The sequence below is a fragment of the Pezoporus occidentalis genome, unplaced genomic scaffold, assembly GCF_034315485.1.
Source record: "Pezoporus occidentalis ecotype Australia unplaced genomic scaffold, CSIRO_AGI_Poc_V1 ctg80, whole genome shotgun sequence".
Taxonomy (NCBI): Eukaryota; Metazoa; Chordata; class Aves; order Psittaciformes; family Psittacidae; genus Pezoporus; species Pezoporus occidentalis.
The window spans coordinates 2,005,400-2,031,075 of NW_026916159.1; the positions used below are offsets into that span (position 1 = coordinate 2,005,400).

At 37.5% G+C, this 25,676-nt stretch overlaps 1 long non-coding RNA gene across 2 annotated transcripts in view; it reads right to left on the reverse strand.

Annotated features, from left to right (window-relative positions):
- The window catches only part of LOC134155893 (uncharacterized), a 64,741-nt gene that overhangs the window by 35,116 nt on the left and 3,949 nt on the right, over nucleotides 1-25,676 (reverse strand). The window contains exon 2 of one of the 2 annotated variants that reach the window (XR_009961764.1): nucleotides 3,992-4,091. This is a non-coding gene — a long non-coding RNA (uncharacterized LOC134155893). Of the gene's footprint in view, nucleotides 1-3,991; nucleotides 4,201-25,676 lie in introns of those variants that run through there. The other variant, XR_009961763.1, reaches the window with a different exon arrangement.

Sequence of the window (25,676 nt, forward strand, 5' to 3'; positions counted from 1 at the left end):
GGTTGGAAGTTGATAGAGAGTTGAGAGAACTCTCCTCATTTGCTGATGTGCTGTAAACCTTTGACTAGCTGCCAAAACTTAAGGTCACCTTATGAGATAATCCCAGCTAAGAAGTACAGTTTATATGCATCTTCCTGCCCTTCTGCTGGAGACAAGGGTATGATGCAGTTAGCTAAGAAAAGAAACACAAAAACTCCTGGGCTATGACTAATGATTTTGAATAAGTTCCTGGATTTGCAAAATGGTGATAATACTATTAACTGTCATATTAAATTTATAAAATACTTCTGCCCTGCTGAAGTCTCTAAAACCCTGATTAGACCACCAAAAATTCCCTTATGTATTTCCTGCTGGGTTTAATCACGTATCCCTATCTTTTCAAGGATATTTTCCCTGAAGGGAAAAAAAGAATGGCAGAAACTCTGCATTCAGAAACAAACAGTTACAGCTGCACTCAGGAAGGGTATAAGAGCTGGCTTGCAATAAGAACTTTAAAGATACTGTAAAAGCTTTATTAATCCATGCCATTGACAGCTTTGAATGTCAAATTATCTGTGTTGCACTGAGCCATGAAACTATCCCATGAGGTACTAAGTCCACCTTGAGACAGCAGTGAAGCCAAAGCTTTGATCCTCAAGGCTGACTTGAGTAAATCATTATTTTCAAACTCTTTAATCCCTCATTCATCCACAACACATAATTTTAGTAATGCATTTGACTTAAATTTCTTACTACTTCAGAATTCAATACAACTTCTACTGCAAATAAAGTCAGAACTCCCAGAGGCTCCAGAGAACAGAACTAGTCCTGCTCTACTTCAGTTCGCCATTGAACTGATGACAGAACCAGGATGTCATCAGGAACCATAATTTTACCTTTCTTCGATGCATTTTTTCCCCTCTTCTACTGTATTTCAGTGTATTCAGTAGTTCAGTGTATTTTTTCTGGAGACAATGAGAACAAGGACTGGAAGTCTGGAGAGCCTAAGTTTCAGTTCTTGCTCCCACACCAGTTCATGAGATGACTGCTAGAAAATGACCACAGACACCATATTTGATACCAGACAGCATTTTACGTCAGTTCTGATATACTAACTTCATGATTTGGACTTTATCCATGTTGTTAAATAAAGCTCAAGACCCTGAGTGGCATTGCCTAGCCACTCTACATAATGTTTTGCCCAAGGTTTCCCTTTTGTCCCCTATAGTCACCTCATAGCTTGAGTGCATAAACACTATTTCATTGCATATTATTCTCAGTTCAGAGCATTTCAAATAATGTGATTGCTGTGTCACAGCTTACCAAAATGACATTTTATCAGCATGAAATTGAGGCTGTATGTTGAACACTCTGCGGTGTAGCAGAAGCCTTGAAGGTGTAAAGCGTCCTAGGATGTCGATTAATGGTGGGGAAAACAAACCTGGTATTGACAACACAAAGCAGTGACAGGCTGTAAAGCAAGTATTAAGCATAAGGGCCAATCAGCATCCCAAGGAGTTTATTCCCTGGCCTTAGTCTCTTTTGAATTATAGACACATCCATGGAGCCCTACATCCTACACCTGCCCGAGTCCATACTGTGTCTCCACCCTCTACAGACGCTAAAGGGCTATCTCCAGCTGCTCCTTCCTGTAGACATACCTCTTCTGCAGCCAAATGCAAAGTCAGTTCTTGCCTGTAATGTAGTGATAATAACATTTATGCAATTACCTTCTGTAAAGCTCACCTTATCAATGCCAATACACCATGCACTGTATTGAAAAACATATCTTTTTTGTGAATACATATCCTGAATAAAGAGTAAACAGAGAGATATTTTATATCACTGCAATTGTAAACTATACCTGTGGTTTAGGCAGTCATTTGCCAAGCACTGTAAAACACATTCAGTTCTGAAACTGCCCCATCTATGAGCTGCTAGATCAAAATCAAAGGCTAAAGTGAGCTCCTTACAGCAAAAACAATCAGTGCCTGAGTATTGCCATAGTATTCTGCTCTCTGCAACTTGTGGAAGGACAGGTTGAAGAAGGAACAAGGGATGCTCAGCTGCAGAATTCCCCCCACAGACACTGCTTACGGAAAGTACTACAAGCAAAGCTGAAAGGAGCTGTACATTGGCTGATAGAAATCTTGCATATTTCTTGCTTGGCTGATCTAAATGGCTGTTTATGTTCATGGTGCTACTGTAACTCAAACATCATTCCAGTTGAAGGAAGCTTATATTATGTGACATGCAGTGTCCTGGAAGAAAACCTATCACTACTGTCTGAAGCTTACATTGCTATCAGCAGTCAGTGAATCTAAGTGAACTTGACAATTGTCTTTTGAAAACAAATATCTTACTGCTTAGAAAAACATCACATGCTTAGTGTTGAAAGGGATTGATAAAACAATCCCTCGTTTTGCCAGCTCTGCTCTTTTGCACTCTTTAAGTCTTCAAAAAATTTCTTTGCTGGAAAGAGTGACCTGAACTGTGGATGACCTATTTCTGTTTACCAGAGGTATATACTGCACATATGTGCCAGTGAATTTGTTTTCTAAATAGGATTTAAAAAAATCACAATAAACTAAATAATTCAGGTTTTTATTCTCACTTTAAGGGAAAATAGATAAAAAAGGGCAAGAAAACGAAAAAAAGAGTCAACTTTACCAACACAAAGCATCTTTATTCATCAGTGAACGCTGTTTCCATTTAGCACTGTACACACTGCAAGGGCAACAAGTTCACTCAGACTAAGCAAGGGAAAGCAGGGAAAGTGTGCTTCTACCTACCACCCTGGAAAAAACATGAATGCTGGTCCTCTGGGTTATGTCCAGCAAATATCATCCCCGTACAACAAACTTGTTTACATAAGCTGCAAATATGACAGTTCTCCCACCACCACCACTGAAAAAGCATCCACAACTGAGAGAAATAGCAGACATCCTCCCGTGCACAAAGTTCTCAATAAGCAGTTTGCTGTGCTTGTTTTTAGGTGCTCTTGGTGCTGTGTATCTCCCCATCTGCTTGGGACAAGAATCTACCTTCTACCATAAGAAACACTTGGGAATAATAAGAACCACATTTTCACTGGCTGCCTGTCAGCTGGCCCTTCTGTCACTAACTTCTCCTGGAGAGAATGCAGAAATCGGTGCTAATAACAACTCTAACAATGTTTGCAGATCTTCATGCTTAGACATCGTGCAGATTAGCTTTGCAACAGAGGGTTAACAATATGACCTCCATATCACATTTGCTTGGTTAACAAACTGAGGACTAAGGAGGAGACAAGAATCAGAGCATTCCAGAAGTTTGATATGATGAATTTCCATATCAGTGTTATTGAGAAGATAGAAACAGAAAGGAAAAGAAAACGCAGTGAAACTGTCATCTCACAGTTAAAATGAGCCATAAAATAATCGCTAATGAAGAAATTCACATACTATGAATGCAGAATTAGCAACTGTAATTCTTATAAGAGAATCAATTAAGATCAGCATAATGGTAGCAATTTATAAGTTTATATGACAGAAAATTATCTTCAACAGTTCATTAATCTTAAAAATAATGTATTGTTAATATTACTTTAGAAAACTTTCTTGAAATGTTTGTAGGTATATATTTTTGTGCTATCTGGGTATTTATAAATCTTTATCACTATAGAATATGAGCACTTTGCAACTTCCAAAGGAAGTTCATTGCTTTTCACTTACTTTTCTTCAAGGAAGGGAGAATAGAAAGTTAATGAAAAATATTCAAAATATTCTGCTTTGTTTATAGCTCTGCATATTCACTGTAGAGTTAAACATGATGCTTAGTCTTCCTGGTGTATTAATGTCAATCAAAAGCTTCTCTATTTTACAAGAAAAAATAAGAAACACACTGTTGAATCCAACTGAATCCAATTGACAGAAATAAATGTGTCTCTAGATTCTATTTCCACTTACAAACTCTCCCACAAACACAGCAAGGAGCAAGCTGAATGTGACTCAGAAATTACAGAGGTACCTACCTGGTAAGACATGGCAAAAGCTACATCTTACTGCATGAAAGGGACACTTATGCAGAATAGGCCACTGCTATCCAAAACAATGCTTCGGAACTGCAGTCAACTACAGAATTCTGGGAAAACAGAGAAATTGTATAAGCCAGTTTATTAGGAAAGGCAAAGAATGGTTCTTTACAATTATCATACTAGTCAGGCAAGCTACAGAGTCACAGCTGTATAAAGCCCAATTGTAGCTACGTGTTGAATAGACAGAACTGAACACTGGTGAGATATTTTTTCTGTTATTGCATAAATGTCGGTAACATCAACAATACTTATTGAGGAGGACCAAAGGAGCAAGACTGAAGACCAACCAGAACAGACAGATTCCATCTCAGGGAGAATAAGATGGAAAGAAGGGACAAGATTTCATAATGAAATGTGTGAGCATGGGCAGCAGAGGAAGAAATTTTATACAACTTCTCTTAATTTCCTTATAATCTCATTATCCCTATTTCCCATACAATTTTGCCTATTTCAAATATCCTCTACTCCCAGTCTTTGTCCTTTGCCATTCTTTCTCCTAACAAATGCTTTACTCTTTTAGAGTCCTCAGAATCCCACCTGAGTTAAGAAATTATACACAAGCCTTTCTTCTTGGAGAAGAAAGGACAAGTGGGAAGCCAAAGACAGGGAACCATTTTAAATAATGGAAAAATGCTGGTCATAGAATCAGAAAGTGGATGAGCATGTCCCTCACCTAAAAATTCATGCACTTCCCAGCCACCTCTTCAGTTCAGATTGCCTCTTATGTCTGCTCTTTCCATCTAATAAATTATAGATGGAAAGAGGTTATCATCATCTATCTACAAAAGGTTATCATCATCACTCCCATGATCCTTCTCAAATCTTCAGTAGCTTCTGGAGTCTTTGTAGTATGCTGCTTAGAAAACAAATGTACTACATCATGTTACTTGGGCAATCAGAAAGATAGGGTGAACAGGGACATTCTGCACATTTATATTTGGTCAGCTGAAGCTAAAAAATAGTTCATGCAGAAATGCAAAACAAAAACCCCAAAACCAAACCAACCCCTTTTCAAACAGTGACTCGTGAATTTTAAATCACTACAGAAAGAATATGGATATAAGTTTTCTCCACTGACTTGAATAGATAGATACATAAATTGCACTATTCTTTCAGAACCACACCATAAATAAAATCAGGCTCACAGATGCATTGACAGCCTTATTCAGAATCAATAAGTAATTTAGTAATAATGCATTCTGAGGTATGTGAGATTTATAATAAGCAGTGTACAGAAAGAGGGTAATATCCTTTTAAGCATCTGTAAGCTCTTTAATGATCTTTGCTCATGTTTTGTGTCCAGAAGGCTCATAAGAGCAGCTGCATGCAAAAGGAACTAGACTTTACCTGCTATGTACGATTAATAAATACATGTTTTGGTTATTTTTTTAAATATCTTACTGTAATTATGCCTTTAGGCAAAAAACTGTTCTATGTGTATGTCCTGGGTTCAGTGCCGGCTGAGCTGGTTCACTGTACCAGCTACTAAGAAGGAGAAAAATGGCTGCTACTGCTGAACCCAGGACAGTGTATAAGTCCTTATCAGGATTTGGTACAGAGTCAACAATATCACATTAATATAACAGAATATATGTGATATAATTATTAATATATAAATGCAATATTGCTGTGTTCCAGATGCCTGTGTTTCCTTTGAGCTGCTCATGTTTGTTTGCAAAGGGTATTCCTGAGGCTGCTCTAAACTACAATCTCAATTTTCATCTCTTGCACCTTGACTCCTCATAAATCCTTGAATCTTGAGCAGACCACAGAATTCCACAATCTGAGAAGGGTGATCATTTGTAATTAGAAGACATCTCAATATAAATTGGGCTTTTTGCTTAATGATAGCATAGTATAGAATCGTTCCATACATCACACAAGTACAAACAAGTACAAGTATAGTGTCATCCTTTAACTACAGAAGAATGGTATAATGGAAGATGGTCAAATCTCTGTTTCTACCCATCTAATTTTGTTGCTAGATGGGTAGAAACAAAATATGGCATCCTTTTACACACAGGAGGTACATGTTCCGGTATTCCATAGTCTACACTAGGAATGTATCAGTAAATATGAGATTTGTGGTGTACAGATTGCATTTAGACAAGCAGATATAGAAGCAAAGTAAAGGTGGGGTTTTAATGGGGTTTGTGGCATCTTGGAATTACATTCTATGTACTGTGTGTTTGAACTTGAAACTTCTAATGTAGTATTAGCATATTTTTTGTTTCAAAGCAAGAGCTGACCTGTAACTGATAACATTCAGGAGGCATTGCAATACACACAGATAAAACTTATACAAGTATAATAAAGTGTCTAAGATTCTTATGCATACATACTTGATGTGAGTGCTGCAGAAAAGACACATATGGTTAAGAGAATAAATTCTTTCAAATGCCATAGATCCTTATATTAGAATGAAAATATTGCATGCTGCCTGTACAATATACTAACTTCATACTATTTTACATATGCACAAATATTTCATCACTTTCTTAATTTAAAAGGTTTCTGCCTTTTCATATTTCCCAGTTATTAAAGCGAATCAACTAATGAAAGGTTACACACTGCCAGCACTTTTCACATAGGACCAAGGACTGTGCCCTTTACCTCATTAAGCATCAATATTGTTTATTTGGATGTGTGTGGCAAAAAAATAGCAGTAATTTGGACTAGATTTGAGTGAAAGGTCCTTTGCACTAGCCAAGATGTTTCTGTGGTGCATCCTGGCAGTAAATCCCAGTCTGAGTATAGATGAATGGCACACTTACTTTGCCCTCTCTTTTCCTATGGAAGGTAGTTGATGCAGTTCAAATTCTAGCCCTGGGCTGGTACAGATGTCTGACCAACAGAGTAAAACATGTTATTCTCTACCTCTTCCAAGGAAGAAGCAGCCAGCCTCATGGAAACATCACACAGATTCCATCCACACACCACAACTACAACAGCAAAATCTTGCAGGGGTGTGCTGACAGCACCAAGCACACACGCAGTTTTAAGCATGTAAACTAATGAGACCTATTCACAGTACTCTGCTACATGAAATACTACAAAGGTATTCAGACCATATCGAAAAATTCTTCAAACCATCTCATCAGCATGCACAGAGACACTAACATAAGCTCCAGCTGAATTCATCCTTTAGTATTTTACTTACAATTTCCACAAAACTGATAGTTTTACTAGCACATTTTTTTTTCATCAGTAAATAGACTGACACGGTATCAGTCTCCTATGAGCTATCAAAGAATAACAAGCTCTATTTCTTCTGGCATGGGCTATCTTCTAAATGTCTCTGGCTATTGTATGCAACAGCAACACACACAAAGCACATCTTCATTAGATCCCAAACTATGAGCCAAAGCTGCATTTAGGATCACAGAAAAAAATGCAGCTGCTTCAGAAGCAGAAGATACATTGCCATGGTAGGAAATACAATGCAGACAATGCTGAGAGATGGAGAAAAAGAAGTCAGTGGGGTTAAATTAAAAGTTCAGTCCAAATGCTTAGCGGTATGAATGCAGTTGTCTGTCAGACAAAGAGCACAGTTCCCAATACTGTCAGTCATTTACCGTTGAAAACTACAAAGTTGCTTTTTGAACTGGTCAGAGCCCAGGAGACTTCACATGAAATGAAAAGCAGAAAGAAGAAATGCCAAGGAGGCAGCGAACTGTTTAAAGATCTTTCTGTTTCAAAAAGAGAAAGAGAGGGGGAGAGAAAGCAAGAGACACAGATTGAGAAAGATCCTTTAAAATAAAAAAAGGCCAGAAAATAAATACTATTTTAAATAATTTCTTATGTGCAAACATTCCAATTGGTCTTGAGCACAAGGTAATCTCCTAAGTACTGCCAAACAGAGCTCACAGTGAGAGCATTTCCCAAGTTTTATTGCAATTCCTTAAATTTTATGGAGGCAGTTAAAAGAGATGTGAAGCAAAGAAGGTATTCTCTTAGTCTTTTATGAGAGGCATCACAAATCGTTTCATTCTAAAGTAATAGCGTTACCTATTTCCTACTGTATACAGTAATGATGCCTAGGAAATAGTTACTTCAGTAATGTCAACTGTAAACCAGGATTCTTTATATTTTATATCTGAATCGGTCTCCAAAGATATTGCCAGCATTACATCCCTGACATTTTCTTGGCCATGTAGAAACTTAGTGATAGGTAGGCATATCAGGCTGCTGTATCTCTAGAATTATTGCAAAAGACTTAGCAGGAAGTGGGGGGGGAAGGGAAACAAATTGTAAGGGGGAAAAAACCTATTTAATCCAGAAATATATGCAGAGAGATAGCTCAGGATTTGGAGGAATGATATAAGATTTATTCCTCCTCTTATATTTAGCTATTCATCAGAGAGAAAAATGTTTCTAGAATATTTTTACAGAACATAAAATCAAAGTAGGGGTGCATAGCAAATCCAAACAAAAGGAGAAAGCATTTGCTACTCAGATCTCTATCTCTGTGAGGAAGAGACACTCTGTTCCAGGGTGTGTGTGCCAGATGAATATATCTTCACTTTGTTAAGATATCTGGTCAAGTTTTCTTATAGGTGCCCCAAATAATAAGATGCTAATTTGCAGACACAGCACCATACACAGGCATTCAGGCTAGGATTTCCAGAAGGTCAAACAAGGAAGATGTCAACTGCTGAACCTCAGCAAGAAGCGGATGCTTAACTCATCTAGGTGTCTTGCCAGATCCAGTCTGGGGACACAGGTAACCCTGAATGCTGGTATTACGGTTATGTATGACAATAGAACATTAGAAAGGGCATGTTTGAAAAGGTGGTTGTAGAATTCATCATTAGCCTTTCCAAGTTTTCCATTATTCCTTCTACAATCATTCAACAGCTAGCTATATTCTAATTAGCTATAAAAAAAATGCATCAGTCTTCACGAGAATATTTTATTTAGAAATTGAAACCTGTATCTTGTTTCACTTTAGAAAGCTTTTCACATCAAAACTTTTTAGAGAGCTTTTCACATCAAAACCAGAGTAAATCTCAATTGTAGCAGCAATATTGATTCTGGGACACAAGAATGAAAAGAACAGCTGTATCATGCTGGATCTATGCCGTATCATCAACTCTACCACTGGCCAGTACCACTCTGCCTACAGCAGAGTGGGAAGAAAATAAACATTTACCTACAATACTGTCCCAGCTTCCTGCAGTTTATTGAGGTAGAAGTAAGAGCTTTCAGTTAAACAGACTTCCTTGGATTTTCTTCCATGAATCTGTCAACTCTTCCATAAAACCATAAACATTTTCAGCATCTTGTGGTGATGACTTTCTTGACTGAACCACACATTACACACACAAGTTCCTCTTTTTGCTGTGAAACTAACACTTTCCAATTTCATTTGAGGTCTCCTATGTTTTACACTGGAAAGAACAATGAACTCTACTCACCTTATTTATGTCAGGCTTTATGGACTTCTAGCATGTTGTCCCTTAGTTAACTTTTCTCCAGGCTAAACAGCATTATCATCCTTAAGTTTTTCATATTATGGAAATTTTTGAATACACATGATTATCTTTGTTATTCATCTCTCTAACTTTTTAATTTATTTTACATTTTATTTGGAATGGAGGAACCAGAACTGTTTAAAGCTTTCAAGATCCAAGCCTAATGTGGATTTATACAGTGGTATAATAACATTTTCTCAAAATTGCAAAGACAGCTTGCTCTCATCATATAATAAAAATATAGAGATAAAGCATCAGGACTTAGAATTCAGTATCTTTAAGTGGATTTAGACACTATTTTAAAATATCCTTGCTGTCCTAAGGGCAATCTTATTTTCACATGTATCTAAGAGAACCTACGAACCAGCACAATCCAATAACTGAGACTGACCTGCAATACTTCCTGTTCTATTCATAAGGTGACAGTCACAGTCACCATATGGTAGCTGCTAGTAATTCTGTCAACTTTTTAAGTGATGAGATAACACAGTGATCAGCACATTAGAAGAACACATATAAAATCAGGTAGAAGACTCTAATAACTTAACGTACTCTTTCCCTGTCCAGTGCTCAGGTGAAACATGGGAGTGATACGAACAACTGTTTCTCCTTTTGAGGAAACAAGAGTTAATCAACTTGATCCAAGTTTACAAGGTCCACCAATAAATTCCCCTTGCATCGAAGCCCTGCACCAGACAGGTGGCAAAAAAAAAAAAAGTTCTCAGTTTGGTTCTTTCAGATACTTGCATAGCAGAAACAAATGTTATATGACTGTGATAGGCTGTGCTCCATAGCAGTCCAGGCTTACAGCGAAGTGGTTAATGCTTCATGCTGAGGTTGTTTGGCTGTGAACCCGATGGCATGACAACCTGATGAAAGCTGTTATACCTCCTCTTTCAAGTCTGGTAGCAGAAAACTACATCTTCTTCCTTGAATGTTGTAAAAGTGTTATCAGGTTGAATGGGATATTCCATTACATAAGCAAAAGATGTGCATCTTCTCTTCCCTGGATCCCTTCCTCACAGCAGTGTCTGCTGAATTGTGTGTTGACTGGTCTCTTCAGACCGAAATGGGGACACGACTGTTGTTCCCTCCTCTTTAACATCATCCTTTAGTTATCAAACCTTCAGCAAACTGCAGCAGGAATAACCAAGGGACTTAAAGCTTTATGCTGCAGGGAAAAGAAAGTTGCACTAACATATACATACATATGGTGTTCACACATTTATAACAGGCTGCCAACTGGTCTGCAAGAAGTTACACCAGACCATGATGTTCCAGGTTGCAAGGTCAGCCAACAAATACCCTGGGAACTACTCCTTAACACTGCAGAAAATCAAAGGGAAAATTAACTAGCTTTTTTCAGCTCCTATGAGCTGTTCAAAACCATTTTATGTTGGGACATAAATCATTCCTCCTGTAAAGAACATCTATGGTGCCAATTTCCTACCAACACTATACAAACTGAGACAAGAAGCAAGTACCTGGAACTAGACATGTATTACTTGGCTGAGCAGACTACATGCAATAAAATTGAACTGATTCCTAAGAGTGTTTTAGTTATTCTATATACTTCCTTTAACCACTTCACAGTCTTTCTTCCAGTAATTTAATATAAATTCAGAGGTTTATAGGACTTAAAAAAGAAAAGCTAAGATTAAGATTAGCAGTAGGAGAATGTTTTCTGGAGAAAGGAATGTCAGGCTATACAGCAGGATGTTTTTACTCAGATATCTAACAAATAAGGACTTATTTTGGGATAAAGTATTGTACTGGAACTGAAAATACTTACGGTCAATCGGTCAGCTTCTGCATGACATAAGCCTACTCAGTAAATGACTTTTTTTCAGTTCTTGCCAGTGAGGACAATAATAGTTAATTTTTGTCAGCTGTGCTTATTTAGACAAGAAGCCTTTTGAGGCAGAAACTCTACCCTCATGTATGTAAAGCACCTATTGCAAAAGAACTCTGATCATTTGTGTTGCTGTAGTAGGAGTAATTGTAAGTATTATTTCCTCCAGGTATTCCCCTGTGCTTTTAAAGTAAACCCCTGGACCTACAGGATGCTATGTAGTCGCCACTAGAGGCAGGGTAAAACTGTATAAAAAAAGATGCCCTGCGGTAATACAAGTATGAAGAAATTTTTGCCTTCACATTGTATATGACTGGAACAGGTCTTGGAAAGATATTCAATTCATTTAAACATAGAATTATCCCTAATTAACCATCAACTTTGTGCTAAAAAATACCACCTATTTAATAAAATTATTCTGTAAATAACGGTAAGAACTGTTGTGGCTAAGACAATAAGATTCAGGCTAAGACAGCAGAGAAAGACTCTCTTTGAATGATGATTATTGTATGAAGACATGATATGCAAAGGTATCACAGTTACATGGGACTTATCTCTATACATTAAAAAGAATGAAAGGAAGTCCTAAAAATTTACCCTCTTTTAAAGTGCAGTCCTTGCCCTATAATATTTACACTGTCTAAATTACAATCAGCCAATGTTCTTTTTTGATCCTAAATAAAATTCAAGAAAATCTTATTCTGAACGGTAACTATTATGAAATAATGGTTCATAAATCATAAATAAAACTATGATTCTTGCCAATCAATGCAATACAGGAGTGAAAACTGCTCAAGAGACTGACCTATTACTGTCTTCTATATGTAGAAAATTAAATAAATGAGATAAAGTATCTCCAACAAAAGACTGAAAACAAAAGGGAAAATGGATTCTTAAAATACATCAGCATGATTTTAGGTATGAGTCAGCTGCCTTTTCTTCTTTTTTTTTTTTTTTTTACTCTCTCCCTGTGGAAGGCCAATCCCCTTTAATTATCTCTGAAAAGTCAGATGGTCAGGTAGTATAAAATCCTGTCATCTATATTTAGAGTGCTCAGAAAATGGCCTGTATAGATATTCTCTTGTCATCAGCACATACATGCAGGGCTCTGGCAACATCAGTCAAAACTTCAAGAGAAAACAGAAAGATGAAGTAAGATGGAAAATAAAAGATAGAAAACTATTTTTAAAACTGTTTATTATGCGGAATGATTCAATAATGTCAATGATTTGCAAAAGTTTCATGAGCATTTGTACAGAAGAATCATGGTATTTTGGCCAGCATCCAGAGGACTGAAATTAAAATGCACCTGATAAGTTGTCAGCAAATTTGTTCATCAAGCATAGAATATTATTATTGGCAACTGACTTTTATAGCTTTATATTTAATGATCTTTAGTTCTCCCGAATTCATTTCAGAAGCCTAGTATAAACTATACTCATAGAAAATATTTTCCTTGTGAATTATCACTAGCTGATCCCAAAATCTGGATCTGGAGATTTCTGTCCCATTGCTTCAGCTGCTTTTCAACTTCTGTGATTGACTATTTCATTGGAATTTATATAAGCTATGACTTGGATCTAAAAAGCATAAGGTCGTACCATATTTTCTGAAACTATTCCTTAAATAACCCTTCACTAGGATATTCTATGTGATGTGAGCTTATGATACTATTTTAGATTGTAAGTTGTGAACTGAACTTCAGCGTTCAAGCACTGCTTCTATATCCTATTATAAGCAATGTTTGGAATAAGAACAAAATTATGGCCTGTCACTACAAAATGACACTGTGTTATCAAGTAATATCTGGCAAGATGAAGCAGTTGGTTGGGGCTCTACTTTTGATATTCACCCAAAGTGAAGAAAATCATATCTGCTCTGACTGGTTGAAAATTGTTTTGAGCAATTTATCAGACTATTGATGCCAAAGTTAGCATTGTGAAGTACAGACTGAGATGGAAATTTTGGTCTGGGAGACAAACTTTAATTTTAATATTAAGAAAATATAATATTAACACACATTGTTATAAATCAGACAGCTGTCAAATTAATTGTGCCATGAAAGGAGCTTTGAGAGACATTAAGGTGCCAAGACTCTTTGCTAATTACTTCACTGGTTGATGATGCACCGAGTATGCTTAGCAATGAAGGCATCTATTATGGAAAGCTCTAACTTGGTGTAAACTAATGCTGTTTGTTTCATTTGAATGGCCCTCTCACTAGAAACAGTTGACATACACAATCAAAACTTGCCATCAGCGAAGTTGCTTCACCTGTGACTTATCCAGTTGACCAGACCTTTCTGTTAGTATTTTATATATTTTTAAAAGAAAATAGTGCAATACTCTCTGTGCAAACAAAGCACCACTACAAATAGTGGTCTGATAATCAACAGAACAAAAGAATATGTAGAGTCACACACACGCTCCTGCCCAAAGCTGGTCAAAACTGTGAGGTTAGATTGGTCCACTTGCATCAGACATATAACCCAACGGTATTTTGGATAAAATTCTGGTCAACATAAATACGCAAATTTACATCAGTTGGAGGCTGGATTAATTTCTGTCACTAGTGAAAAATGAGATGACATGAAATAGGTTAAAAATAATATTACACCAAATGAGGTGTTCTCATTCTCATGTTTTGCCTTTCACATTTTCACTGGAAACATCTCAGAAATTAACAGCTATAGATAGAATGATAAACATATACAAAGCATAAACAATCAGAACATAGTCAGTACACAGAGAAATCTATTACACTCAATGCCTCCTATTTTTGAGATACACTTTTAAGTTTGACATCTTACAATACCCACCAGTGCATTCTTTTATTTCATGGCTAGAATGAGAACCAGTTCCTCCATGCTTGAATCAACTTCTTAGAAACTATTTTAGAGCATAAATTACAACACACCTTTTCTTCACATTAGCCAAAAATGTCTTTTAATTTTTATTAAGATTAAACAGTACTTATCCAACCTGGAAGTCAATGGAGTTCCATCCAATCTGTCAATCACATGAGATCTATAAACTTTACTTGCTCTAATTTCAATTTCTGATCTATAAAATGCTGTCTTAATGAATTCTTACTGATTGCCAGCAATGGGTTTTTATTAAAGGAGTTTATTTTCAGTGTGTCTTTAATTGTCAGTGGTCTCATACACTGCAGGGACATTGAGCACTCTGAAATCCCCAGTTGCTTTTTTCTTTCTAGGCCAGTCCTGTAGTGAGGTTCTAAGGAAAAGCTGAGAGTAATTTAAAAGAGAGAACATTTTTCTCTGTTGTTCAGGCTTTGATTTTTGTCTGCTCAGCAGAATTACTAATATGGCTTGATTCACATATGTTTTGAGGAGTTAAAAAATCAGAGTTCAGAGTCCAGGCACAAAATATTAACACAAACTATTTGTATTGAACTCTTTGTGTAGGCACCAGGCACAGAAGCACTGCAGGGCATTTTGTTCTCAACAGTTTTTAGAACCTGTTTATAGATATATGTCTATATATGTATTTCAAAATATCTAATGCTTTCTGGTGTTTCACTGATTTCAAATTTCACAGGGGACTATCTTTTTTTTTTTTTTTCCCCAAAATACTATATTATAGATAGATGGATCTGTGTAAGTACTGCAAGAGGACAACAGGGGCTTGCATGAGAATTTAGTTGAAGCTAATCTTCAGTCTTATACCCCAGGTCTCTAACTGTCCTATGTGCTACACATCACTATACAAAGGGATACTAAGGGACAATTGATGAACCATCACCAGATCTAGAGGATCTGCTAATGCTTGTATTCCTTTCTTTTTGTAGAGGGAACAGGTGTCACTTATTGACCTGGAGAAGATTTATAAAGCACTACCTCAAACTAGAGCAGGAATTTATTTTTTCCTTTCCTGCCCACTATTTGGCCTAACACTGAACATTGGACTTGACTCAAAACTTTAAAATAGACAACTACTTTTAGCAACAAAGAATTCTCAAATCACTAAGTTCTGAGTAGATTATAGACTAGTAATCAGAATCAAAAGGAAGAAACCAATGATTTCCTACTCTGCACTACTTTCCAGTTTAAATCTGCAGTCAAATACAGTTAATTTATCAGAGCATGCTGGGCTGTACAGGTGAAGCAAAATGCCATCAACTATGGACTTTGTAGACAGAGTCATAGCTAAGAAATCTTAGAAAAATAGTGTCTGAGAAGCAGCAGAAAAATCAAATAATGGGGATTGGATTTCTTTTCTATAGGACAGATGCTGAAGAAAAGTGGCACAGGAGAAACATGCAATTACAAACCATGCACTTTGCATAACAAAGTCCTATATTTTTCTTAGAGTGAGGATGTCAGCCAAAGCTCATTCACCAGTAACGTATGATAAGTCAACTGTATAACTTTATCTCTTATGTAAATAGAGGTAATATAGGTAAGAATATACATTATTTGTTTTCCTCTGATCAAAATCACCAGAAGATGTAGATGTATTAGCAAAATAAGACACGAGAAGGATTATTTTCAGTTTGTAAGACCTCCCTTCCATCTCCCATACCTGCAAGGATACAGGATGGGCAGGAATTTGTGAAACAGAAGAACTCGAGCGTCACTGTCAACTCTTCTCTGTCCCCTCCAGTTCTTCTATCATGTGGGCAACCCTTTGCAATCCTGCTGCCTTTTCAGTACAGCCAACTTCCTGCCAGAAGAGCTCCAGGGCCAAAGCCAGGACTTCTGCCTGAATACAATAAAGAACAACATGAAAAGTTTTATCCTGTAGTCTGAGATAGTTCAGAGGGGGAAATACCCATTGTTCTCACTGACAAAAGAGCTAGCTCTCAGTGCCTCAGACTGAACCAACTTGTTTACTCTGAAACAAATTTTGAGAATAATTCACTTCAGGAGCTACTCTGCCTGTGTAATACCAACAAGTCCACATAGATTTGGCTTCCTCCATCCTCATATGAAGGACATGTAACACAAATTCTTTGGGCCACATTACAAACTAAGAACTGCAATGGCTGTCACACAGCCCTTATGCTGTTTCATGAAATCTGAAATGGGAGAAAAATCAGGATGTTTCCTGGAATCCAGAAGAGACAAAGTCCAAGAGTCCTGCAGGATGGGCTAATCCTGAGAAAAGCATGCTCAAGGTACTCTGTACAGTATGGTAGGCCTTCTAAAATGCTGAAGGAACACCGGTTTTTGGAAAAGACTTGGTATGTACACAATTCCCTGAAAGGCCAGGGCAGACAGTACTCTCTTGGCCACTACCTGCATCTGCCAAAGCCTCTCACAGTGCTCACATAACTCACAACACATCAGTAATCGAGGTAGCATCTGGTTGCAATACACAAACAGGATTTAGGAAGCGAAAAAGACTATCTGGATGATCCCCATAGTCATTATGCATCTCTGCAAGTTCAGACAGGCACAGTATGACCTAGAGACATCAACTTTGTGGCAGCTGTTCTCTCATTCCAGAAAAATAATCTTGCTTCAAATCTTATTTGTAAGACTCTGATAAGAGAACCATTTATCATCTACTTTAAATGAATAAATCTCATTTAAAAATCATTGTGATGCAGTTTGTATGTGATCTATACTGTTAACTGGCAGGCCTAAAATTAGATCATGCAGCTGCATATGGGTATGGGGAAGCAAGACTGAATACCACACTGTCCCTCTGCTTCACTCTGCTCTATGGTGGTGAAGAAAAATGAAATCAGAGCTTGTACTGTACTTGTACTGTACTGTACTTGTGTACAGCAGGGAGCAGGATCCTTCCATATTTCATTATTTTCAAAGGCATTTCAGGGCCTTTCTGCAACACAAGGAAAAGATGCTTTGGAATACAAAAGATCACTGCAGAAGTCAGTAGCATACGTGTGTGTATGGTGGTGATTCTGAGTTGTCTGAGAAGGTAAACTGCTATCTGTGTTACAGCCTTGTTCCATTTGTGCATACAGCTCAGCCACATTTTTCAGGAGCTATGGGATATAAGGGGGATTTTCGTTGGGGTTTAAGTGTCACAGGAGTTTTAAGACAGTTTATGTATTGGATGTGTCAGCCTTAACAATGTTGCTGTGAAGTGGCATGTGAAATGAATTACATGGCAGAACCTGAAGACCACTAGATTCATGGATTGCTGAGCGTAAGGGTTCAGAGGACAGAAGAATGAATTTCCTGATAAACATAAGGGAAGAAGCAGCACTGCAGTCCATTAGCACATTCAGATATGAGCCAAATACAGCAGTCTGCCAAGCGTCAGTACTGCAAAGACTCCATCAGATCTCTGACAAATCATTAGGCACATCTTTTGAAAGTAAAGGTTCTTGATTATACAACTGCACAGTCAACCCAAACTCAAATACCTTTGATTAACTTTCAAGCACATGCAGTGTGCTTGAATAATTTAACAGTCACTCTATTTCAGTTTCTGACGCGGTTATTTTGTTATGAGAATATTAGGAACGCAATAAAATTATGCAGGTGTATCTCTTTGTATCTAGCAGGTACCTGTATTTCACTATACACTGAGTGTACAGCTTAATTTTTGGTAAGTACACCTATTCCTTTTGTCCCTGTTCAAATAATTTTACTGTTCAACAAAATATCTGCAACGCTCTGTACAACACTGCATTCTGAAAAACAAGGGTGCCAAAGGAACCCATGGTAACCTTTCACTCCAGACACTCTAACTTTACACACAAATCTAGCATGCAATACAGACATATTCTCAGCTCTGTTTTCTTGTGTGTTTAGTCTTGCTCTGGTGACAGTAACAGTTTAGTTTTTAACTGTGTTTACACCAGTAAGAGTGAGGTTTTCTGAGCATGGGTAGTACAAGGGCTACAAATTCTCAGCACAGTAGCCACTCAATTTTAATTCCCTTTGCAAGCACTCTGCACAAAGCAGGAGGTAGCCTTCTCCATCTTGCATAAGCCAACTCATATTAAGTGTGCTCATATTGAATGGTCTCACAGACACAGCATGGCATACCTATTGCACTTTATACTCATAGCCTTCACACTAACTTCTCATATAGACAAACTCTAAGAGACACCACATATGGACTAGAAAGGAGAAAAATAACATGACAACAGATTATTCACAAACTAGATAAGAAGAGGTCCATAGAATAAAGCTTGAGAGATTTACCATCTTGTATAACTCCTGCTAATCTACTTATGCCAAGTTAGATGGTTGTTAGCAAATCTCCAGACAAAAGTTTATCTAAAAAAACTTTAAAAAAAAATGCAGGTTTAGGGTCTTGCCGATAGCCCACATACATCATCAAAAAAAGATTTAATAAAATCTAGAGATTCAAGGAATGAGACAAAAAAATAAGCAGTATGTTTACCTTCAGCTTTAACATGGGATGAATGTTATTTACTTTCTTATTAGCTTCACTGTTTGAATCAAAAATAGCACTTCTGAGACATGGTCAAGATCGTGCTCCATCTTACTGCTAAGGAAAAGGTACACAGGCTCAGAACTTGTGTCTTGTTGAGAATTTACTTTTTAGCTGTGTTGCTACAGCTTTTGATAGCGTAATGCTTCATAAAGAAACTACTGAAATGGCTGCAAGAAGAAATCAATAGTATTGCTTTCACCTCTGATACAGATAATTGAAATTTATCTCAGACAAATAAATTGATTGGAGGGAAAGTGAAGGAGTAAAGACCAGAAAGAAAAAAAAACTTTATGAAGTGTCAAAAACTTGGCATGTGCTAGTAAGATCATTTACTATTCTACAGTGCATAAAAGGAAGTTCAGACTAATCAAAAACCAACATCATGAATGCAACAAAAACAAGAAGTGCTCAAGCATTCAAGCCTACTGGGCAGGGTGTGAAGACATAGTAATAAATATTTTCCTATTATTTTGTCTTTATGTTCAATTAGAGGCTTTTTATTGTGACCATCCAAACCTAGCCATTAGTCAATTTAAGAAATTAACTGACAAAAATGGGAATGTCATGATGCCAAGTAGCGTTGACACCAAGAACACAAATATCAGTATGACAGGCTTTGTAGTTCTCTTATTAATATTCCAGTCAGTCTTTCTGGACTATTGCACCTAGGCCTACAGGTCAGTTCACATGTGTGGCATATGAGGCACGGACTCCAGCTGTGGTTCAGCCAGAGACGTTTATTGAGTGAGCTTACAGGCTTTTATAGTATTCTGCCTAGCCATCATCAGCCAATGGCTTTACTGATCAAGCGCCTTTTCAACCAATCATGTTAGCGTTCATGTGCCTTTGCTTAAGCAACTGTTTTTCCAGGTAAGGCAAGTGCTTTCCCAGACATGTTCTAACATGTTCTTTCTGCTGCTATAAACATCACAAGTGCTTGCCTGGACATGCTCTGAATAAGGCAAGTGCTTGCCCAAACGCATTCTACCTAAGACAAGTGCTTGTACAAACATGTTCTGCTGCTGCAAACATTGTTACTTCCCATTCTCCTTGACCACACATTCTATGTCCCCTTGGCCCACACACATGACCATGTGTAAAATGGAAAAGAATATTTATAAATCAAAAACTATAATAATTTACAAGTGTTTGGCTGAAAGGTAGCCATGTTTTCTTTTACTGATCAAGACCACTTAAAGGAGCTCCAGGCTTCTCTATACTCTAAACATAAAAATCTCTGCTCCCAATTCTTGGTTTTAATAAATTATACTCTAGGAGAAAACAAGTATCCACATGGGGAAAAAAATAAAATTCTGAAGCTCCTAACTGATGCATGGATAGACTCCACAACTTGTTAAAGTTGTAATGAAGGTATGCTTTATTCAGCTCTGAGGCATATGGGGGATAGCTCCTCCAAAGGCATGTGCACCTCAGCGTCATTTCCCCTTTACATTTATCCTCTAAAGTTATACATATGCATGAGGTTGCACAGCACACCTATACATACTCATGTCCTATCCCTGCTTTGTATTATAATGAGCTAGGAAGTCTTTTGCGCCTGAGCAGTGCCTCCTAGCGGTCATGGGCAAGGGTCTCAAGATGAAGTAAACAAGTCTTCCTTGAGCCTGAACTTTTGACCTCTAGTCGTTACGCATGCTCCCTGGACGCTTGGTCATTGTCCAAAGCGCAGAGCCAATTTCAGTCAGCCTAGGTGTCCAAAGGACGGGAATCAAGTCACAGTACTTACCTCTTAACAACAGCTACGTCTTTACATCTTGTTCTAGCATACACGGCGAGTACAATAAGCATGAATGAGTAGTAAGATCGTTAAGCAAGCGGCTTGATCTATCCCTCTGTACATTGCAAGTACGAGAAGCATGAGCAAGCAGTAACACTTAAGCAAGCAACTTGACCTACCCACCCTGTACATCGGTTAATCCTTCTCATCAGTCCCCCCTTTCCTATAAATTTAGTAAATTCTTTTACTAATACATAGGTTCTTTTTCTAGTGAGCTTCCACAAAAGGTATCTCTTAGCACTTAAAGAAGTTAGAGCTGATGTTTGTTGCAACATCCTCCAATTCCAAACGAACAGCACAATAGAGAATATAAAATTTATTCCTACTAATATTAAAAGAACAGCTATAGGGTGAAGAAGAGTATTTAGAACACCAGTTACAGTAGGTGACCACCCAAAAAGTATATTCATTAGTTGATGGGATACAACTGTGCTAAGTATGTAAAGTCACACCCAATAATTTTGACAAAGTTATAAATATAAAGGTTGGAATAATTTCCAACAGTGATAATTTCATCATCATCTATCTTCACAGAAACATAAGCAGTTTTGAAACAAATACAGTCCTGGCCAATACATACGAGTATAGTTTTTTAAGTGTTGTCTGGATGGACTTCAAAATGAGAGATGACTTGTTCTGTATTGAGGCATATGTCCTTAGCATCGATTGTGTTTTTTCTTGAGCTTTTACAGTTCTAGTTGGAAAGGCTTCTGGCCAACCTGAAAAGGTATCTGTTAATACCAACAAATATCTATACCCCCCTTTTCTTGGCAATTCCATGGAGTCAATTTGTCGTTGTTGTCCTGGCCTATTGCCCCTCCCAATTTGGCCTATCTTTGGCCTAGGGTTGTTTTTGGAATTCGTTTGGAGGCAGAGATTGTATTATTGAGTTACTTGTTGGATAGCAGCATACAGGTTTCTGGCCATAATTTTGCTTATTAAATGTCTATGCAAGGTATCCACCCCCCCTCTAGTGTGTTTTTTTTGATGTTCACTCCTTACTGGGGACCATAATAAGGAGGAGGGGACAATTATTTTTTTCCTGTGCTGTGCTAGCCCACCCTTCCTCATTGAATGTTCTGCCTTGGTCTGTGATTAATTTCTGATTTTCCTTATTGTAATTCATCTTACCTTCCAGGGAAATTCTTCCCGTCAGGAATTAAGGGACCCTTTAGTTGTTATCTCACCTTTTGCCGCTCCTTTTGCCTCTCTGCCAGCTCATTTCCCTCCTCCAATTCTGAGCTCACCTTCTGGTGTGTCTTGATGTGTATAATTACTACCTTTTCAGGCAGTTGGACCATTTCCAACAGTCACACTATTTCTTGTGCATGTTTGATGTTTTTTCCTTGCAAGTTCAATAGTCCTCTTTCTTTCCAAATTGTTCCATGTGTATGCACAATCCCAAATGCATATCTTGAGTCTGTATAGGCCTTTTGCTATTTCTAAGGCTCTAGTCAGAGCAATTAGTTCCACTTTTTGTGCAGAGGTGTTTATTGGCAAAGGTCCAAATTCTATTACCTTTCTGCAGGTGGTAACTGCATATCCAGCATGTCGTTTTCTGCTGACGACATAGCTGCTCCCATCAGTAAACCAGGTTTCTGCGTTGTTCAAAGGGGTATCTTTCAGGTCTGGACGGCTGGAGTATGTGGTCTCAGTGGTTTTCAGGCATTCATGGTGTACCGGTTCTCCTTTGTTTCCACTGAGGAAAGAAGCTGGGTTGTCAATGTTAGTCATCACTATCTCTACATCATCTTGTTCCACTAAGATGGTTTGATACTTCAGGAACCTCTGAGGGGAAAGCTGGTGTCTACCTTTCACTTCCAGCACTGCAGACACTGTATGGGACACTAGCACTGTCATTTTCTGGCTCAAGGTAAATTTATGTGCTTCTTGGATCGATGGCTCTAAGGTATCCAGGGCATCCTTTGGCTGCTGCATCTAACTGCTTGGACAGTTCATTGGCATGGACCCAAGTTCTGTGCCAGTATCCCCAGGGAAATCCCTTGTTTCTCATGGGAGAATAGAAAGCATGGTTTACTCATGTCTGGAAGTCCTAGAGCTGGAGCTGACATGCGAGCATTCTTCAGCTGGTGGAAGGCTTGAGTGGCTTCTTTTGTCCAGCGAAGATTCTTGCTGTCTTTTACATCTACAGATTTGCTGCAATTTATGCAGACATGAACAAGCAGCCCAAAGCAAGGCTGTGCCTACATGCGAGTTATTTCTACTTAGATCAGCAAGATTAAGCAATTTTCAGCAAGGTTATACCCTGAGGTGACTATATTGCTTCCAGACATATCCTTATGATATCCTTAGTGATCTCATTACAGTATTGGCCCATTCTATTAGTTAAATAAGATTCAGGCTATTGCACCTTAGGGCTGCATTACACTACTTGGGTTGTTCTGGAAATCAGAAACTGAAAGCATGCAGTAGTCCTCATGTTGTACCTTGTTATTCAAATGGCCAAGGTTTCCTTTGGAATGAGAAGGTTTTATTCTGCTGGGATTACCTAATTCAGGTGTCAGATGGTTGGCATGACCACAGAGCAGGGGAAAGATCTAGATATTGGTGGGGACAAGCCAGCACAAGTCAGAAGGGCAGGATACAGCTGTCACCTGAAATGATTGCCAGCTACTGGATTAGACAATGTTCCAGTTGATACAGAGAGGTAAGAATTAGTTAAAATCCAGATGCCACTTAGCCTCAAGGCAAGACCTTCAGAAAAGACCTCCTCCTAAGAAGAAAATGTTGAAAAGAAAACCAGTTCAAACCTGCCACAAAAATCAGGTTAAGTTACATATGCTCTAAGAATCAATAGGACTGGAATAATTTGGGTTCTAAGCCTGCACTCCATTCCCTGTGCTCAAGCTTTTGAGGACATCCCTTGAAAAGAAATGGCACTCCACAAAGGCAGGCACCTTCCCATGTGACTTCAAGATTGAACAGAAAGAGCATAAAATGCAAGTGATCCAAAATGTATGATACAGTGAAAGTAAACTACCTTTCCTGAGGGAGGAGAGACATGTTTGTTTTCTTGCCAACTTACATGACTTCAAGAATGAGTAGCAACTAAAGAACCTAATGTAATTAGGGAACTGAATAGCCTAATAGCAAATTCATCTTAAATGGAGTTGAATGCAGAATAATGGAAGGACAAGATTAACTCCCTGCATATTCTGATGGCTTGTACCCTTAACCACTTAGAAAAAAGAACTAGACATCTTTCCAAAAAGCACAATGTCCAGTAGCAGTATAAAAACCCCAAATAACTTTTCAGCCTTCATTAAGGAACAGATAACGAGCAATATAGAAAATATCAAAGTGCCATTATATGAAATCACTGGTATAATCACATTTCAGTCTGGTCATCCATTTTCACAAAAAAAAAAAAAACACAAAAAACCCACAAAACAAAACTAGAGGAGAAATAGTAAGGGACAGGGAAGGGCAATTAAAAAAATTAGAAACACAGAAATATTTCCATACTGGAACAGTAAGGGACAGGGAAAGGCAATTAAAAAAATTAGAAACACAGAAGTATTTCCATACTGGAACAGATTAAAACCAAAGAAAAATAAAGATTATAACTCTTGTTTGGAAAGAAAGAAACAAAACACCATCCTGGGAATACAAAATATCTATAAAATAAATAATGTATAGAAAAATGCAACATAAGATCCTAGCTGATAATGAAATATACTAGAACAGAAGAGATTTTTAAAACTGATAAAACATATGAAACTCAGTTCCATGAGATACTATTGAAATAAAGAGTTCAGTAGGATTAAAAAAGGGAGGTATTGCTGCAAGTACATGAAAGTCTCCATCTGAAGCTATAAACATATTTCAGTTATACCAACCTGCTTGCTTTCACATATTATTGCGTATAGGGATATTACTGCAAATTTGTTCATGAAAGACTGGATTTTAATCTTTCTCTAAAATGTGTGGTATTGGATACTACTGGTCCTTGGAAATGCAGTTCTAGGTGGATGTTGAGTCTGATCAATTGCAGCAACTCTTTGAAAGTGAATAACATAATGTTTCTACTAATAAATTAGTAAATAAACACTTAACAAATTGACCATTTACTTCGGGGGGGGAGGGGGGAGGGGGAAGAAATTGAATACAGCAAATAACAATCCACGGAATTATTTATAAAAGAGGGAAATAAACCAACAACACCAAAAAAAAATCAAAACCCAAGTACCAGGAGCATGATACATAGCAGTAGAAGGTCTTGTTGCTTTGAATTGCTTAGAACAAATAACTTTTGCTAATCTGTTCCAGAGCTACAAATGATGAAAAATTCTAAAATAATGCAATTTATAACTTCCGCAACTACAGGGCTTTAGCTAAATGTTACAAAGGCTAATAATTTCTCATGCTTCCCCAGCCAAGGGTGGCAGTTGATCTCATCCATAACTGAGCTACTACTTCAGAAAGTGAAGTGCATTCTGGAGGTGTACAACTTTTTATTAAAGATCAGGACAAGGTTTAATGATTCCAGGGTTTTTTCCCCCTTTTGACTAGTAGTAAGAAGTTTCACACAGTATAATTGAAATAAATGAGATATTAAACCCTAAAAGTCAAGGTAATATATAATTAAAAAGTAATCACAGATCACTTTAGCTATCTGTTAAGACATAGTCTTATAGGTCTCAAAAGCCACATCATCAAACTAACTCATTTCTGTCTGTCTTTTATTTACAAAGTACTAGCACTACTGAACTATGTCTGCTTTGATTATTCCACAGAAACCACCTAATATAGAGGTTTGAGCCTTCCAAGCTCATTTGACAGGGGTTCACAGCTCAGACTCAAACCATGGTCTCTGAGAAAAAAAATGTAGTTATTTATCCTCTAAAGACATCTACTGGAAAATCGATACCTCAGATGTAATGAATTGTAAGACAAGTAAATTAGAGTACAGATTACTCTGTCAATTGGAACACATAACTTTTCTCTGTAATTAAGTATTTCATATGTGGTGCATTGCATTTGGCACTGGTTGCTTTGTCTAATTACTGTACATTCTATTTTAAGTGAATAAGAAACTTCCTGAAGCACCTTGGCTTCCACTTCCAAAGGTGCA